This window comes from Haliotis rufescens, unplaced genomic scaffold (genome assembly GCF_023055435.1).
Source record: "Haliotis rufescens isolate VD_foot unplaced genomic scaffold, xgHalRufe1.0.p SCAF_31, whole genome shotgun sequence".
In the NCBI taxonomy this organism is placed as follows: domain Eukaryota; kingdom Metazoa; phylum Mollusca; class Gastropoda; order Lepetellida; family Haliotidae; genus Haliotis; species Haliotis rufescens.
This window is the reverse complement of record NW_025964013.1, coordinates 1678510-1698942: the sequence shown is the minus strand read 5'-3', so window position 1 is coordinate 1698942 and position 20433 is coordinate 1678510. Positions and strand designations below refer to the sequence as shown.

At 44.2% G+C, this 20433-nt stretch overlaps 1 protein-coding gene across 1 annotated transcript in view; it reads right to left on the bottom strand.

Moving 5' to 3' along the window:
• The window catches only part of LOC124136779 (zinc transporter ZIP12-like), a 49258-nt gene that overhangs the window by 27999 nt on the left and 826 nt on the right, over window positions 1-20433 (bottom strand). The window lies entirely within an intron of this gene.

The following is a 20433-nucleotide window of genomic DNA, read 5'->3' as shown; positions in this document are numbered from 1 at the left end:
CTGGTAGCATCACCAAGACAGAAGTGGACGGGGTGGGGAAGGATACGCTCACCTTTTAGCGAACACCTGGTAGCATCACCAAGACAGAAGTGGACGGGGTGGGGAAGGATACGCTCACCTTTTAGCGAACACCTGGTAGCATCACCAAGACAGAAGTGGACGGGGTGGGGAAGGATACGCTCACCTTTTAGCGAACACCTGGTAGCATCACCAAGACAGAAGTGGACGGGGTGGGGAAGGATACGCTCACCTTTTAGCGAACACCTGGTAGCATCACCAAGACAGAAGTGGACGGGGTGGGGCAGGATACGCTCACCTTTTAGCGAACACCTGGTATCATCACCAAGACAGAAGTGGACGGGGTGGGGAAGGATACGCTCACCTTTTAGCGAACACCTGGTGTCATCACCAAGACAGAAGTGGACGGGGTGGGGAAGGATACGCTCACCTTTTAGCGAACACCTGGTAGCATCACCAAGATAGAAGTGGACGGGGTTTGGGAAGGATACGCTCAGCTTTTAGCGAACACCTCGTATCATCACCAAGACAGAAGTGGACGGGGTGGGGCAGGATACGCTCAGCTTTTAGCGAACACCTGGTAGCATCACCAAGACAGAAGTGGACGGGGTGGGGAAGGATACGCTCACCTTTTAGCGAACACCTCGTATCATCACTATATGACAGTGATTCATTCCCACATGCCCACATGCTCATGATACAGCAGAAATTGTACAACCACTCTACTTTTAGCAAGGAGTACTTATATTATGGTAAGGGTTGTTTAACATCGCCCATACCCAACACGTCGCGAAATGTTGGTTTTACCAATTTCCACACGACTTACTCTACAGCAAAATACATTCGTGTTTGAATCAAACCTTCTATTATATATAAATGTTATCTAAACGATGGCACCCTGCGGGATATCTCCAACGCCCAACATTCCTTTGAACAACTGAAACAGGATTACCCCTCGACTACAATCCCGGCTCGGCATAAAGTGACTTGAGTTGCGTATTCAATTGCGAATGTTCCCTGAGGCGATGAAACAGTGAACAAATATTTAAAAGTTAAAATTCCTTTTACATTTTAGTTTTGTACCCATGCCCTACCGGGTTGTGGAGGGTAGCAGCGGTCAGCACTGTCTGTCACGATCAATAGACTGGCGATTACCGTGTGCCCTGTTCGGGAGTATTTCACGTGTAGATACCATCAATGATAAGTTTATGTTGTAAAGATCAAACAAAGTTTAATAAGAAATGTTTAATAGGGCGCTACATATTGAGGTAGAATGCAGGCGTGGGCAAATCATTTGGGAAGTGTTTCACGAAAGCTCTCTGAAGTTTGAAGTCGCTCAGTCACAGAATACCAGCTTCGGATATGACGAAGCTGGGCGTAACGAGCATGATGAAACCTGCACTTCATCCCTACACTCCACATAAACTTGTATCTCACCCCTACACAAGACATAAACTTGTATCTCACCCCTACACTAGACATAAACTTGTATCTCACCCCTACACAAGACATAAACTTGTATCTCACCCCTACACTAGACATAAACTAGTATCTCACCCCTACACTCCATATAAACTAGTATCTCACCCCTACACAAGACATAAACTTGTATCTCACCCCTACACTAGACATAAACTAGTATCTCACCCCTACACAAGACATAAACTTGTATCTCACCCCTACACTAGACATAAACTAGTATCTCACCCCTACACTAGACATAAACTTGTATCTCACCCCTACACTAGACATAAACTTGTATCTCACCCCCACACTCGACACAATCCTTTATCATACCTCCATGTCAGAATGATAAGATCTGATTGGTCCACGTGATCTTGATCAAATACCATGTATCCCGCCATGGAGAGAAATAGATTTCTGAACGGGGGACTCAATCTCGTATACCCCGCCCGGAGCAAATCAGGCTGCACCCGGATTTCTGGGAGGCAGAAAAAATCCCTTATACCCCGCTTCAAAGTAAAAACCGCACGCTTTTTCTGAGTCAGTGGAAGTCGAGTGCCATTGTGCATGTTACCCTCAGTTCAAACAAACAGCTGTTTTCTATCAATACTGAATTTGTTTCAACTATTTGACAATGTGGGGTACGGGTGGCCCAGTTGTCTAAAGCGCCGTGATTCGCTATGCTGAGTTGCGTCCCTTGGGACACCAGAAGCCTATGATTGTGGGTTCGAATCACGGTTCGCCCCGATTATGTTTCTAGGTTTGTCAGCACCATACCCGTGCTCGTGGGTTTCACCGAAGGGGTAAACGGTAAGATATATTTGTTGTAACATGATCACTCGGGGTACATGGGGTTTTAAGTGTCCCGCCTCAGGTAGAAAACCTGACGCGGGACACATAAGACCATATGCGGCTAGTGGTATAAAACCAAGCGCAAGACACATAAAACCCCATGTACCCTAAGTGATCCTGCTACAATTTATTGTATCGCACCCCTACACTCGACATAACCATGTACCTCACCCCTACACTCGACATAACCATGTACCTCACCCCTACACTCGACATAGTCATGGACCTCACCCCAACACTCGACATAACTATGTCCCTCATCCCTACACTCGACAAAACCATGTTTCTCACCTTAACACTCGACATAACTATGTACCTCGCCCCAACACTCGACATAACCATGTACCTCATCCCAACACTTGACATAACCATGTATCTCATCCCTACACTCGACATAGCTATGTACCTCACCCCTACACTCGACATAACCATGTACCTCACCCCTACACTCGACATTGCCATGTATCTCGTCCCTACACTCGACATAACCATGTACCTCGTCCCTACACTCGACATAACCATGTACCTCATCCCAACACTCGACATACCCATGTACCTCATCCCTACACTCGACATAACTATGTACCTCACCCCTACACTCGACATAACCATGTACCTCATCCCTACACTCGACATAACCATGTACCTCACCCCTACACTCGACATAACCATGTACCTCACCCCTACACTCGACATAACCATATACCTCACCCCTACACTCGACATAGCCATGTATCTCGCCCCTACACTCGACATAACCATGTAGCTCATCCAAACACTCGACATAACCATGTACCTCACCCAAACACTCGACATAACCATGTATCTCGCCCCTACACTCGACATAACAATGTAGCTCATCCAAACACTCGACATAACCATGTACCTCACCCCTACACTCGACATTGCCATGTACCTCGTCCCTACACTCGACATAACCATGTACCTCGTCCCTACACTCGACATAACCATGTACCTCATCCCAACACTCGACATACCCATGTACCTCATCCCTACACTCGACATAACTATGTACCTCACCCCTACACTCGACATAACCATGTACCTCATCCCTACACTCGACATAACCATGTACCTCACCCCTACACTCGACATACCCATGTACCTCACCCCTACACTCGACATAACCATGTACCTCACCCCTACACTCGACATAACCATGTACCTCACCCCTACACTCGACATAACCATGTACCTCACCCCTACACTCGACATAACCATGTACCTCACCCCTACACTCGACATAACCATGTATCTCGCCCCTACACTCGACATAACCATGTAGCTCATCCAAACACTTGACATAACCATGTACCTCACCCCAACACTCGACATAACCATGTACCTCACCCCTACACACGACATAGTCATGGACCTCACCCAAGTACACTCGACATAACTATGTCCCTCATCCCTACACTCGACATAACCATGTTTCTCACCTTAACACTCGACATAACTATGTACCTCGCCCCAACACTCGACATAACCATGTACCTCGTCCCTACACTCGACATAACCATGTACCTCATCCCAACACTTGACATAACCATGTATCTCATCCCTACACTCGACATAGCTATGTACCTCACCCTTACACTCGACATAACCATGTACCTCACCCCTACACTCGACATTGCCATGTACCTCGTCCCTACACTCGACATAACCATGTACCTCGTCCCTACGCTCGACATAACCATGTACCTCATCCCAACACTCGACATACCCATGTACCTCATCCCCACACTCGACATAACTATGTACCTCACCCCTACACTCGACATAACCATGTACCTCATCCCTACACTCGACATAACCATGTACCTCACCCCTACACAAGACATAACCATGTACCTCACCCCTACACTCGACATAACCATGTACCTCACCCCTACACTCGACATAACCATGTACCTCACCCCTACACTCGATATAACCATGTACCTCACCCCTACACTCGACATAACCATGCACCTCATCCCTACACTCGACATAACTATGTACCTCACCCCAATACTCGACATAACCATGTACCTCACCCCTACACTCGACATAGTCATGTACCTCACCCCAACACTCGACATAACCATGTACCTCATCCCTACACTCGACATAGTCATGTACCTCACCCCAACACTCGACATAACCATGTACCTCATCCCTACACTCGACATAGTCATGTACCTCACCCCAATACTCGACATAACCATGTACCTCACCCCTACACTCGACATAGTCATGTACCTCACCCCAACACTCGACATCACCATGTACCTCATCCCTACACTCGACATAACCATGTACCTCACCCCTACACTCGACATAGTCATGTACCTCACCCCAACACTCGACATAACCATGTACCTCATCCCTACACTCGACATAACCATGTACCTCATCCCTACACTCGACATAACCATGTACCTCACCCGTACACTCGCCATAACCATGTACCTCATCCCTACACTCGACATTGCCATGTACCTCGTCCCTACACTCGACATAACCATGTACCTCATCCCTACACTCGACATAACCATGTACCTCATCCCTACACTCGACATAACCATGTACCTCACCCGTACACTCGCCATAACCATGTACCTCATCCCTACACTCGACATTGCCATGTACCTCGTCCCTACACTCGACATAACCATGTACCTCGTCCCTACACTCGACATAACTATGTACCTCACCCCAACACTCGACATAACCATGTACCTCGTCCCTACACTCGACATAACCATGTACCTCACCCGTACACTCGCCATAACCATGTACCTCACCCCAACACTCGACATAACCATGTACCTCACCCCTACACTCGACATAACCATGTATCTCGCCCCTACACTCGACATAACCATGTAGCTCATCCAAACACTCGACATAACCATGTACCTCACCCCTACACTCGACATAACCATGTATCTCGCCCCTACACTCGACATAACCATGTAGCTCATCCAAACACTCGACATAACCATGTACCTCACCCCTACACTCGACATTGCCATGTACCTCGTCCCTACACTCGACATAACCATGTACCTCGTCCCTACACTCGACATAACCATGTACCTCATCCCAACACTCGACATACCCATGTACCTCATCCCTACACTCGACATAACTATGTACCTCACCCCTACACTCGACATAACCATGTACCTCATCCCTACACTCGACATAACCATGTACCTCACCCCTACACTCGACATAACCATGTACCTCACCCCTACACTCGACATAACCATGTACCTCACCCCTACACTCGACATAACCATGTACCTCACCCCTACACTCGACATAACCATGTACCTCACCCCTACACTCGACATAACCATGTATCTCGCCCCTACACTCGACATAACCATGTAGCTCATCCAAACACTTGACATGACCATGTACCTCACCCGTACACTCGCCATAACCATGTACCTCATCCCAACACTTGACATAAATATGTGCCTCACCCAAATTCTCGACATAACCATGAACCTCATCCCAACACTCGACATAACCATGTATCTCATCCCTACACTCGACATAGCCATGTACCTCACCCAAACACTCGACATAACCATGTATCTCGCCCCTACACTCGACATCAACATGTATCTCATCCAAACACTTGACATGACCATGTACCTCATCCCTACACTCGACATAATAATGTATCTCACCCCAACACTCGACATAACCATGTAGCTCACCTCAACACTCGACATAGCCATGAACCTCACCCCAACACTCGACATAACTATGTGCCTCAACCCAACTCTCGACATAACTATGAACTTCGTCCCTACACTCGACATAACCATGTACCTCACCCCTACACTCGACATAACCATGTACCTCATCCCTACACTCGACATAGCCATGTACCTCACCCCTACACTCGACATAACCATGTATCTCACCTCAACACTCGACATTGCCATGTACCTCACCCCTACACTCGACATAGCCATGTACCTCACCCCTACACTCGACATAACCATGTATCTCACCTCAACACTCGACATTGCCATGTACCTCATCCCTACACTCGACATAACCATGTACCTCATCCCTACACTCGACATGACCATGTACCTCACCCCAACACACGGCATAACCATGTATCTCACTTCAACACTCGACATAACCATGTACCTCACCCCTACACTCGACATAACCATGTACCTCACCCGTACACTCGCCATAACCATGTACCTCATCCTTACACTCGACATAACGATGTATCTCACCTCAACACTCGACATAACTGTGTACCTCACCCCAACACTGGACATAACCATGTTCCTCACCCCAACACTCGACATAACCATGTTTCTCACCTCAACACTCGACATAACTATGTACCTAATCCCAACTCTCGACATAACCATGTACCTCACCCCAACACTCGACATAGCCATGAACCTCATCCCTACACTCGACATAACCATGTACCTCATCCCTACACTCGACATAGCCATGTACCTCACCCCTACACTCGACATAAACATGTATCTCACCTCAACACTCGACATTGCCATGTACCTCATCCAAACACTCGACATAACGATGTATCTCACCTCAACACTCGACATTGCCATGTACCTCATCCCAACACTCGACATAACCATGTATCTCACCTCAACACTCGACATTGCCATGTACCTCATCCCAACACTCGACATAACCATGTATCTCACCTCAACACTCGACATTGCCATGTACCTCATCCCTACACTTGACATAACCATGTATCTCACTTCAACACTCGACATAACCATGTACCTCACCCCTACACTCGCCATAACCATGTACCTCATCCTTACACTCGACATAACCATGTATCTCACCTCAACACTCGACATAACTGTGTACCTCACCCCAACACTCGACATCACCATGTACCTCACCCCAACACTCGACATAACCATGTACCTCACCCCAACACTCGACATAACCATGTACCTCATCCCAACACTCGACATAACCATGTACCTCACCCCACACTCGACATAACCATGTACCTCAACCCTACACTCGACATAAACGTCCTTGTTGACAAACATACTTGTGGCGATTGTTCTGCATGACCATTTAAGAGCGAGTCTGTCCCGATCTTGTATTTCTTGACATCCGGATAGACCAACCCTATAACGTGGGCGGGCACATGCCATTGTACTTTTTAAATGTCACTCTCATTCTTGACACGGTAGACGTCAGTCTCGGTTTCTCAGAACGACATCGCGCCCTGCCTCGTCACAATTTAATAATGCACATCAGACAGCTGGGTCTGAAGTCAGTTTCAGATTCTAGAAAAGGGAATATCATTCAAGTATGATTGACACGCACGTGTGCAACAATTGGAAACGCGAGGTAACGATTTACCGACAAAAGCATGTGTGTGCGCGTGTGTGTGTATGCGTGCGTGCGTGCGTGCGTGCGTGTGTGCGTGTGTGTGTCAGGCGGCGGCACAGTCAGTGGTGTTTTACGTGAAATGTTTTAAGCATTAAGAATACACTAGGTTTCTGTTGTCCGAGTTTAGTTGTTACATAACACTGAGGCCCTCAGGGTCAAATCCATCACCTGCCAAGAAGCATGACGGCCTGTCCACAATATGCCACACGTTGTAAACTAAAGACTCCTCCACGTCACTTGACCTGTCAACATTGACACAACTCTGATTGACATACGTTGGTAGAGATAATTTGTATCATCAATAACATGTCAGTTGAACAGTTCTATTACCGGAAGTCGCAATTCCGAATGTTTCTAATGTGTTCGTATTAAGTCGGCAAAGTCTCCATCACTGACTGCGGGGAGGAGACCTGACAGCAACGCTCGTGATTGGCCGCTGCATCATATCACGTGACACCTCGCGGACTTGCGAGTGACAAGATGGCGAGGAAAGTTGGGGGTCGCCAAGCTGTATCACAACTATGAAATATGAAAAAGTTAACCAGTTCAAATACAAAAGTTATAAATTTGCGCATTGATACAAAGGGATAGGAGTGTCAAAGAAAGATGTGCTATGAATTGGGATGTTGAGTTGCATAAAAATGTTACACACCCGTCAACAGTATACAGACGTGGTCATTAAACACCCGCGGTCATTGCACACCTGTCGTCATTATACACCCGTGGACATCATACACCAGTGGTCATTATACACCCGTGGACATTATACAGACGTGGTCATTATACAGACGTGGTCATTATGCAGACGTGGACATTATACACCCGCGGTCATTATACACCCGTGGACATCATACACCAGTGGTCATTATATAGACGTGGTCATTATACACCCGTACTCATTTTACAGACGTGGTCATTATACAGACGTGGTCATTATGCAGACGTGGTCATTATACACCCGTGGTCATTATACACGCGTGGTCATTATACACCCGTGGTCATTATATGAAGTGGTCATTATACACCCGTGGTCGTTTTGCAGACGTGGTCATTATACACCCGTGGACAATATACAGACGTGGTCATCATATAGACGTGGACATTATACACCCGCGGTCATTTTGCAGACGTGGTCATTATACAGACGTGGTCATTATATAGACGTGGTCAATATACACCCGTGGACATTATATACCCGTGGACAATATACAGACGTGGTCATTATATAGACGTGGACATTATACACCCGCGGTCATTTTGCAGACGTGGTCATTATACAGACGTGGTCATTATACACCAGTGGTCATTATACACCCGTGGTCATTTTACAGACGTGGCCATTATACACCCGAGGTCATTTTACAGACGTGGCCATTATACACCCGAACTATTAAACGGAATTGTGTCATACGAACTACTAAACGGAATATGTCATACATACTACTAAATGGAATATGTCATACGAACTACTAAATGGAATATGTCATACGAACTACTAAATGGAATATGTCATACGAACTACTAAACGGAATATGTCATACGAACTACTAAATGGAATATGTCATACGTGCTTCTAAATGAAATTCAGTCATACGAACTCCTCATCACGACCACGGAGAGATAAAAGTAAAGTTCAAACGTCAAATATAGAGATGAAATCAATACAAGTGTGATAGACAGATGGTTTGACATTCTATCGTAACGGTCGTGAGCGATAGGGTGGTCCGGTGGGGACAGTGTTTACTCGCCACGCCGACAACCTGGGTTCAATTCCTCCAAATGAGTAGATTCTATAGAGCCCATACTTTACATCCCCCGCCGTGACGGCGATAAGTAGCGTAAAGCCCGTTTACTCACTCACTCAAGTCAGTGTAAAAAAGCTCAAGATCTGTAGTGACACAAGAACACCACTCTCAGCTGTAAAACCAGGGTGTGAATCTCCCCTGTCGCCGTTTTGTCACGTGTTGTCACGGACGCCGCCGAACAACAAAGAAGGAAATTACTCACTTTCTACGACCTTTGACACGTGACCTTCAAGGACGTGACATTTGACGTAAATCATGTATTGAAGAGGTTGATGGTGCTTGTGATGACAGCACCGATCAATAAGTGTCCCGCCAGGTCAGCTGTTAATGGGGAGGTCATAGGCCAATTACATGGTATTAACAGTTGCTGACGTCATCTGCCAACCACAACACAGCCGTGACGATCGTGTGTCGCATTGTGGTTTTCAGACGATACTGTGTCACACGGTGTTTGATTTAAAAAACATCAGCTTTTCTGAATGAATCTTTAACGCTGAGGAGAGAGACCAGCATTGGTACAATGTGTGAAGCCCATTCCTGGTGCCCCGTGAGGTGGCTGAGCTATCGCACCTGCGGCGTAAAACATTACGGAATTTTCTTTGACAAATTGTTTGTCTGTTTTCCTTGAGAACATTTTGCATTATTGTATTTCTCGTATTTTACTGCCAATCCGAAATACTAAGTAAAGATAAGAATTTATGGATGAACAGCTTCTTTATTACAATTAAGAGCGACGTTTCGGTGTAGGTTCTAACACCGAGATACGATTACGCTTTAAGTGCGGTTCATTTCTCAAACCCAAACCAACCCGACCTACATAAAGAAAAACTCCAAAGAATTAAAACAACTCGTGATATTATCGTAACTTGACAAATCCAAGCTTTGTGAAACAGGCAGTCGGTTCTACTATGTTGAATGGGGAACATATTCTCAAATAAACCAATATCACTTTTCATCAATACCATTCATTCTTTTTGACAGCCGCCATCAGACGCTCGTAAACAACAAGTTGACCCTGATGTTGGCGTGGACACATTGTGCCCAGGCCAAACTTGACAGTGTTTCTGGTTCGCATTACAACATTAAAGTATGTTCCTTGCTGCAATGTGAACACGTATGTGTGACTCCTTTGTTGGCGGAACAACAAAAACAAACTTGGAATAAAACACTCCGCGCAAAAGCAAAAAACCGGCAAGACTAAGAAATTCCACCGACGTATAATATAACATCTCTGAGCTCTGACTGACCAAACATATTCAACTATGTAAGGGGTATCCTCTTGAACGACGACGCGTCATCCTAAAATTTATTGCGAATATATTCTTTAATGAAGTTTGAGCTGTTGGATTTTCCGAACTGTTGTTTCGCCACGGCGATGTTATGTTGAGTGGGTGAGTGAATGGCGTTTTATGCCGCGCTTCAATATTGTAGCCAGCGGCCTGTGAACAGTCGAGCAAAGCCAGCAAACAAGTGCTATGATAGGATCAAAGACGACGCACGCGCCGGGGTACGGTGACACTTACTCTTCCAGACCGTCCATCGTGACCCCCCAATCCTCAGCCGACCTGTGTTTGGCCCCGGAATACCCAAGGGGCCCGATCGGCTAGTAGCCAACACGATGCTACCAAATACCAGTATGGCTCATTAACACGACAAAAGCGAAAATGTCGATCTGTCTCAGATGAACTTATCTATGTGCCGTCTGGTTGTTGGTTTACGCCGCATCCAGCAACAGCCCAGCTACATGACGGCAGCCTCGACCAGTGGTTGATATTATGAAGTAGGTTAACAAGCAATCCACCAAGTCACAGAACCTGACCATCAGATTCAGTCGTCAGTTAATTCCCGGGTTCGTTTTGTTTAACAGTCATCTACATTATTAACGTGTCGTGGTAACCATGGTAACGTTCCATGACACTCTTGCCCCACCTCTCTAGCGTTGTACAATGGTAACCTCAAACACCTTCATTATGTATAGCAAATATAAATGTTCTTAACATTTCCTTTCATTCAGAAAAAAACTTATAAAATTATAATGACATTATCTAAAAGTTGTGGGTTTTTTATCATTTTAATTTCTTCTATCACGTTCCAGTAACTGCTTGCCAACAGTCCCGGTCGGAACGGATTCCCATGTGAATGTCATGGAAGGTTGCGACACGTTCTTGTGGAAATGTCTGAACCATTAACAACGTGACGGAGAGATCAGGTTATTTGTGTGGCCATGACTGAATATCTGATGCATATCACATTCCATACCGCCATATCCTGATATGCACCAACTGCTGATGGCTATGCGAAGAACAATGAAGAGAGCGCGGTGTATTCACCTTGCAGTGTTTTATTGTACGATAAACAATGACTGCGAGTTGTTTATTTCTTATGTGAGGTATCAACATTATGTACAACCTCTTAAAAGGATGTTCATAAAAAGTACAAGTTAAAAATACTTACCCCAATTTTAACAATGATGGCACCCTGAATAGAATCCGACCTCGGCTGTGTCGGACAAGTCCATTTTACGAAAGGTGGGTTAATGGTTAGTATTTCCCACATATTCTCACAATCCTCACGTCGACCATCTGTACCTTTTCTCCTAATACCGATTGTCATATCTCTCCCACTTTAGCATACGATAGTTCGGCCAAGCTACATCCATGGGGACTTACTAGACATTTCCCTCTAAACAATATCGTCGTCTAATATATGACGTCATCAAGTTTGGAGCGAATATTTGAAGCTCTCATGATAGAACGAAGTTTTATTGTGATATAAACCACGGTTCGTCCTTCCTTGTTCTTTGCGATTTATCACGTAGCTATCTTATATTTCACGATGAAACATTGTTCTGTCATGACGTTATTTCTGGAGATTCGAACATGAGCTCGTGATTGGACGACGTTACTTTTGAGAGAGTTGTTCCCCATAGACGAAGCTGGGCAACGCAGATGAAGGCAATGGCCGAGCAATCGCATTCAAACGTGGGACAGGTAAGACAACCTGTATTTGGAGAAAAGGTACAGATAATCGACGTGAATATTGTGAGAATATCGGAGAAATACCAAACGTAAGCCCCCTGTCCATAACATAGACTTGTCCGACGTTGCCGAAGTCAGATTGTATTCAGGGAGTCATCATTATTTAAGTAAGTGTAAAAAATTAAAAGCATATACATTTTATAAAGATCCTTAAAGAGGATGTACAAAATGTTGAAATGTACAAGAAATACACGACTCGTGTTGGTTTGTTTGTCCTACAACAATACAAGGCAGGAGAGTTAACCATGAAGGCGCGGCCCACTCGTGGTTTATTTTTTAAATATATATAAATATATAAACTCCTTGCGCTTACCCAGTATTCACCTGCTCAAGGAGCAAAACGTAGCTCCGAAAAGAAGATTTTGTCGTTTCAAACAATAAAAGAAGTTGATCATCCACAAAAGGTTTCATGTGTTCATGGTCTTCCAACTTCTAAATGTCTTTCAAAGACTTGTGTTTGGCCATTCGTTTTCTTTTAACTTTTTTAGAACGTAACGAACGCCTGCATTCAAGCCCCGGGGAAGTATTCACAATATCTGAGGCAGCGGTTCAACAGATTGACGGAAGAACAACGCTGAATAATCTTCCATTGACGTAAGCGGTTTATTTGAGTTCGGATCTTTATAAGGTCAGATTTCAAGCAGATCGTGTTTAAAAATATGAAAAGAACTGACATGTATGAGATGGACACACTGCTGACAAAGGTAAATCTATCTTCATCCGCAGAACAAACACAGGTTTCTTGTGAACCTTTGTCAGGTAATCAGCTTATATCGCTACACGCACGGTAATGACGTAGTATTTGTTGTAGAACGTGTTGAAGACAGAGGAGTTTTTTATAGGTAAATACTCCATGCGTGAAAAGTCTAATTCCCCCGCAATGTCCACACGTCGGTAACATTTGTCCTTGCTACAGTAACTGGCCGAGCGACGACAGTAACGGCCGTTGATGTCCGAGTATTTGCTCAAGAAGATGGTGTATGTCCGAGACACGCCGTGGGAGATGGCACGTTCCCTGTAACCTTTGACTTTCTCCCGAGCATGCTCAGTGTATTCTTTCACCTCTATCGTGTACTTGCGGAAAACCATTTTGCTGGTAAATCTATAGAATTTGGGAAGGTATTCCTTTGACGTATATGTGTGAAACGGGTTCAGCACAGAGGCAGATATCAGATTGCTATGTAATCAAAACAAGAAACAAAAATTGACTTTACAGTAAGGAAGAGAAAATTTATGGATGTCAACTTCTTTATTATGAGGAACACAACGTTGTGTTTCTAATTCATGAAGATGACATCCATAAATGTCTCCTCCTTACGTGTGTCACTTCCAAATGTCTTTCAACGACTTGACGTAACAGTCGGTTCCAGTGCGTCTTTGTTCCCGTGACGACGATGTACACACTAATCAGGCAACAGAGGGATACTGCCACTAACTGCCGTTATCTAGAAGTATATAGGCACTGTGAAATCTTGACTAAATGCATCTTAAAGCGAAGATATGGTCTCTATGGATGCTCAAGGGAGATAGACTGAGAGATAAGTACTGTAGAATTAGCCCTTGGGTGATTTAAATTACAAGACATATACCCAAGATCAGATATACCGAGGTTCAGATATACCAAAGTTCAGATGTACAGAAGTTCAGATATACCGAGGTTCAGGTATACCGAAGTTCAGATATACCGAGGTAAAGATATCCCGAAGTTTAGATATACCGAAGTTCAGATATACCGAAGTTCAGATATCCCGAAGTTTAGATATACCGAAGTTCAGATATACCGAAGTTCAGATATACCGAGGTTTAGATATCCCGAAGCTCAGATATTCCGATGTTCAGATATTCTGTTGTACAGATATTCCGAAGTTCAAATATTCCGAAGTTCAGATATACCTAAGTTTAGATATCCCGAAGCTGAGATATTCCGATGTTCAAATAGTCCGTTGTACAGTCATTTCGATGTTCAGATATTTCGATGTTCAAATACCCCGATGTTCAGATATTCCGATGTTCAAATAGTCCGTTGTACAGATATTTCGATGTTCAGATATTCCGTTGTACAGATGTACCGAAGTTCAGATGTACCGAAGTTCAGATATTCCGATGTTCAGATATCCCGAAGTTTAGATATTCCGAAGTTTAGATATTCCGAAGTTCAGGTGGAGCGAAGTTCAGATGTACCGAAGTTCAGATATCCCGAAGTTTAGATATCCCGAAGCTCAAATATTCCGATGTTCAAATAGTCCGTTGTACAGATATACCGAAGTTTAGATATCCCGAAGTTCAGATGTACCGAAGTTCAGATATTCCCAAGTTCAGATATTCCCATGTTCAGATATTCCCATGTTCAGATATCCCGAAGTTTAGATATTCCCAAGTTCAGGTGTAGCGAAGTTCAGATGTACCGAAGTTCAGGTATTCCGATGTTCAGATATCCCGAAGTTTTGATTTTCCGAAGTTCAGATGTACTGAAGTTCAGATGTACCGAAGTTCAGATATATAATCTTTTTTTTATGTTGTTTCTGTTGTCATCATCATCAGCAGCAATAACATCGTCACCTTTAGACCGTCTCAAAAGGGTCTTCAGCAACCCAAGCTTGCCATAAAAGGCGACTATGCTTGTAAGAGGCGACTAAGGGGATCGGGTGGTCAGGCTCGCTGACTTGTTTGATGCATGTCATCGTATTCCAATTGCGTGGATCGATGCTCATGATGCCTATCTCTTGATTGTCTGGTCCAGATTCGATTATTTACAGACCGCGTCATATATCTGGAATATTTCTGAGTACGGCGTTAAACAAACAAACAAACAAATCAGACCGCCTCAGTGGTCATGTGGATGGAGTGTCTGCACAGAGAGCGGCAGGTCAGTGGTTCAACACCATCAACATCACCATCGACGTCATTAGTAGTAGTAGTAGTAGTAGTAGTAGTAGTAGATGCTCAACCTCACTGTGGGTGTGGGGAAGTCGGTGACACACGTGAGACGGAATACTGTCACAACACATTGGCGTCTTTGCTAAACAATATGGCTTTTCAAGAGAGACAGATTCCCCGCATTAAAGCGCCCTGAGGCATAAACTTCGTATTAAGTCAGGTCGTCCTTACACTGTAACCGGATTTACAGAGCTAGGGCAGGATGAGCCAGGGTCAAATCTCTACGTGCGTGTGTGTGTGTGTGTGTGTGTGGGGGGGGGGGGGGGGGGGGGGGGGGGGTGTCAACCATGCCGTCCGTGGTAATTCGCCTCCGTGTTTGGCTCAGAGACATTTGACAAACCAGATTGAGAGGCCCCAAATACACGGGGTCCCGTTATGACCCTCACAACAGGATCTGGGTATTAAAAAATAGACTATCAAATCATCAAAAGCCACTTTATGTGTAAATATTTCTATCCCTATCTAAGTGCATATAAATCAGTTAGCGTGTCACGCTGCGCTTCAAGTCAATGATTATATTAACTTCTAGAATCGCAGCACGTCAGTCGACGTATTTCTTATATGGTCTCTGAGTTATATGTATTGTGTTAGTGCACGACACATGCCACACAATGATGTATTACGTGTGTGTGAATAACGTTCTCATACCTACTTTTGAATCATGCTTCATTATTACAAGGGCGGGGTATTTCCTGTCACTGAGACGCCTGAGTGTCAAGGTAGCAGTGCAAATAGGGAAAACGTTTTTTCCCTGTGCACGCACGGCTCGGGTGTAAACATTAATCTGCTTGCCGTAAACAAATTAATTTTGCATGTTGGTGCGGGTCGACATCAATAAACTCTCAAAAGTGGGCGATAGTTACAATAGGCTGTTTAGTAGTAGTTGTTCATGAAATTATTTTATCAAACTTAACAGCTAAATATGTTTTATAAATGAACTTATTTTGTTCCTATAGAACACTGTCGTCATTTCAAATCTAGACTTGCTAAATATCATGTAACAACAACGGAATTAATGACCGTCTCCTTCCGTACAGTCTTGCAGCAAGGCTAGGGTTCTCCGATGACACGTGTGGTATATATACATAGATCCGCTACACCCTAATATGGGCAGTTAGACACAATGTAACGAAACCAACGTGTTGATGAAGCAATAGATGCTGATCCGGACTTAACATGACGTTCGTTTTGAAAAATATTGATCCTCTACTCTGACCGGAAAGGTCATCTGTATAGTTCGCATAGGTATATAACACGGCTTGTCCCGAGCAATGTACGCACGTGTGTCTGTCACACACAGAGTGGTGGTGCTTGGTGTTAAGGGAAGAGTCTGGTGATAAGGCAACTGTTAGATCAGCACCCTGGTCGGATACTTCCGGATATATCAAGTGCGTCATTCACATTGTTATCTGGCACAGATGCAGATTTTAACCCAGTACCAGTCGCCAGGAGTCACGGCGGTTGATGACTTTGATACAGATTGACCTATTTTAATATATTCTAACATATTTTAACATATTATAACATGTTTCAACAAATGTCATCAACAAAATTCTAAATAGACTGGAGGGTTTGGAAGAAGGGAAAAGAAGGACTGGAAGAAGCATCTGGAAGATAGGACTGAAAGGAAGGTCCTGAAGCATCTGACCAACTCTGGGGCGGTCGGGTAGCCTAGTGGTTAAAGCGTTCGCTTGTCACGCCGAAGACCCGGGTTCGATTCCCGACATGGCTACAATGTGTGAAGCCCATTTGTGGTGTCCCCGCCGTGATATTGCTGGAATATTGCTAAAAGCGGCGTAAAACCATACTCATTCACTCACTCTGACCAACTCCTATACCCGCCTTACTACCGACAGCCCCGTCAGTTGGGCCCGGTGAGAACCGGTCTCTGTTGCCTGGCGTACGGCACGAAGTGACAGGAGCGGGGGTGAGGCCAGGTGTCGTTGTGCATGGGACTTTGCTTATAATGCCAAACATTGTGTTTTTGTCTCGACGCGATTGACATGCACCGGTATACGGCTGGAATATTGCAGACTTGTGGTGTTAAACAACACACAGACCAGACCTGACATTTCGATATTGATTAGAAGAACATTCAATTCAACACGATACTTTTCAACAACGCCAAAGACATCCCCGTCAGACGCATGTTAAGGAAACAAGTGACCTATACGCAGGCATTGTAAATCACTATTTTTAAGTCTTGCAAGGCTGAACTGAAATCTATAAACAAGCGAACACACGTCTGAATGATCAAATAAATTAACGTGTTCAGTTTAAAACAATGGTTTGACACATGATTTAAACAAATTGTTCTTTTGTTTAAAACAAAGTCTACATGACGTGTTTCCTGTCCTCGGAACTTAACATAACACGTAACACATAACAGGGTGGACAGGATGTTGTTTACAATGACAATGCCGTAAGTCCATCTTTAGCCCTCATTTCGAATTCATAATCAGTAAAAACATCACAACAGGCGGAAAGCATATTTTTTTCTAAAAAGATCATGTCTGTAGTTGCAGATCGGATTGTTAAAGCTTGCCTGATGTGGGCATCAGAGGTCAAACTAAACGATACGATTGATATCAATTGAATCATGCCAAATATAACTTTAAGTATATCGATATTGTTAGGACACCACAGACAATAGTGAGTGAGTAACAATAGTGAATGAGTAAGGTTTTACGCCGCTATTAGCAATATCACGGCGGGGGACACCGGAAAATGGGCTTCACGCATTGTACCCATGATTCCCGAACCGTGACAAGCGAACGCTTTTAACCATAAGGCTTTTAACCAGGAAGTATGTCGCCACCAGCCAGGCAGTGTGACGGGTGTTACCTCGCCGAGACGGGTGACCCAGCCGCCACTTGACAATGACAACACGTGACACACCAGAACACAAGTTCCCGTCGTGTAACGTGAACAACTTGTCTCTGTGTGGCGATTCCCGAAATCTGCTGACACCCCGGTCGGTGGCAAATCACTGCTATGTACACACATACCCCAGACACGGGGCCTCCAAGACAGACGCGCCGTCATTATATATGGCCTCGGCGTACCATATTGCCAGAGCAGTACTTTCTATGGAATTCAATAAGACTGTATCACTATAAATAATAAAACGCTGGTCGACGTACGTGTAGGTATACCACTCATTAGAAGGATAATGACATACTTTATACTGATATAAATACCCGTGAAGATCCGAGGTGGAATAGATTTCAGCACAATTTGCCGTAAGAGGCGAGTATGGTTGTCGTAAGAAGCGACTAACGGAATCTTGTGGTCAGGCTCGCTGACTTGGTTGATGCATATCATCGTTACCCATCGCGTGTACCGGTGCCCATGATGTCAATCACTAGATTGTCTGGTCAAGGCTCGATTATATACAAACCGTCGTCATATCGTTGGAATATTGCTGAGTGCAATATAATAAATAATAAATAAAACTGATATTAAACTGATTATGTTGTTTATAATATGAAACGGAGCTAAACACGTAAAATTCATACTTCGATGATATTCGTATGACAACATATCCAAGCATCGTGAAGTATGCAGACCTCACCTAGACACCCAGAATACCCACCCAAATCAAAAGTTGGATGGCATATGTGGAACCAGGGCAAATTTGAAAGAACGACACTCTGGATTATGTGAAGGGACTGCATGTCAGAGTGGGTCAGTCTCAACCGCTTGCTTGCCTCTCATGTCAACCTGGGCCACGGACAGATACTACTGAAACACCGATACTCATTCAGTTCCCAAGTCAAAACATTCGTCACCACTCGCCCCTTTCCGTCACCTGCAAGAAGACTCCTCCCCCTATCGATGAATGTTATGTGCGAAAATACGACAAACCAATCAGAATGCGCGTATGATTTCAAGTTCTTCGTCAAAGAATCCCTCAGAAATAATTTTTGATTTTACATATGTCTTGCATCTAAAAATATACCAAAGACACAGTTAAATGTGTTCAATCATACTGTATAATTCCGCACGTCCCGAAGTGCTTCAAATTGCATCTGAAATATATATAATATATGGGGAAAATGTGTGAACCATTACGCAACGAGTTGACAATTGTTTTAGGTATGCCCGTTTGCGCTAAGACGGAACCCGGTCGCAAAAATGGCCACGAGAGGGGCACGAGTCGCTATTCGGCTTGTCCCGGAATAACACGAGTTGGTCACGAATGAAGTCAAAACTGACTGGGTCAGCGGTCTAGCGCTCTGTCACGTGTCTGTAGTCAAATATAATAAGTATGATGCATGGTGTTGTCACGCCTCTATTTATTAAAATGTAATACGTTAATGCATGGTGTTTGTCACATTTCTGTATTCCAATATTTTATACGTATTGGAGATGTGCTTCACAATGATGTGTCACGTTTATATCCGACATATTTCACAAGACGTATGTTAACATGTGGCGCTACACAAGGGTGTGTCACATATGGCATATTTATTACATGTTTTGCTACCTAAAATACACAGCTGTAATGTTTTCTCATTGTTTAGGGTCACAGAGGATAAAAATATATAAACTTTCCTGTCAAATTCTCAAATTCTTTTTAGAGCATGTCGACTAAGAAATAATGAATTATAGTCTTGTGCATTTTCAATAGGTACGCTAATCGTATTCACCCATATCAACAGTTTAAACATTGTGTTGTTAAGCTGTAAAACTTAAGGGCAATAAAGAATTGAATTGAACCATACAGGCTTTTATGGTCTAGTACGCGGATTTGAAAATATCTCGCTGTGCGATTTTGACGGTACAATTATTGGTCGAACTGAGAGAGATGTGTGCCGTCCTCACGCTGGACCACGATCCTCCTACATAGTGTGTATCCTCCTTGTTCA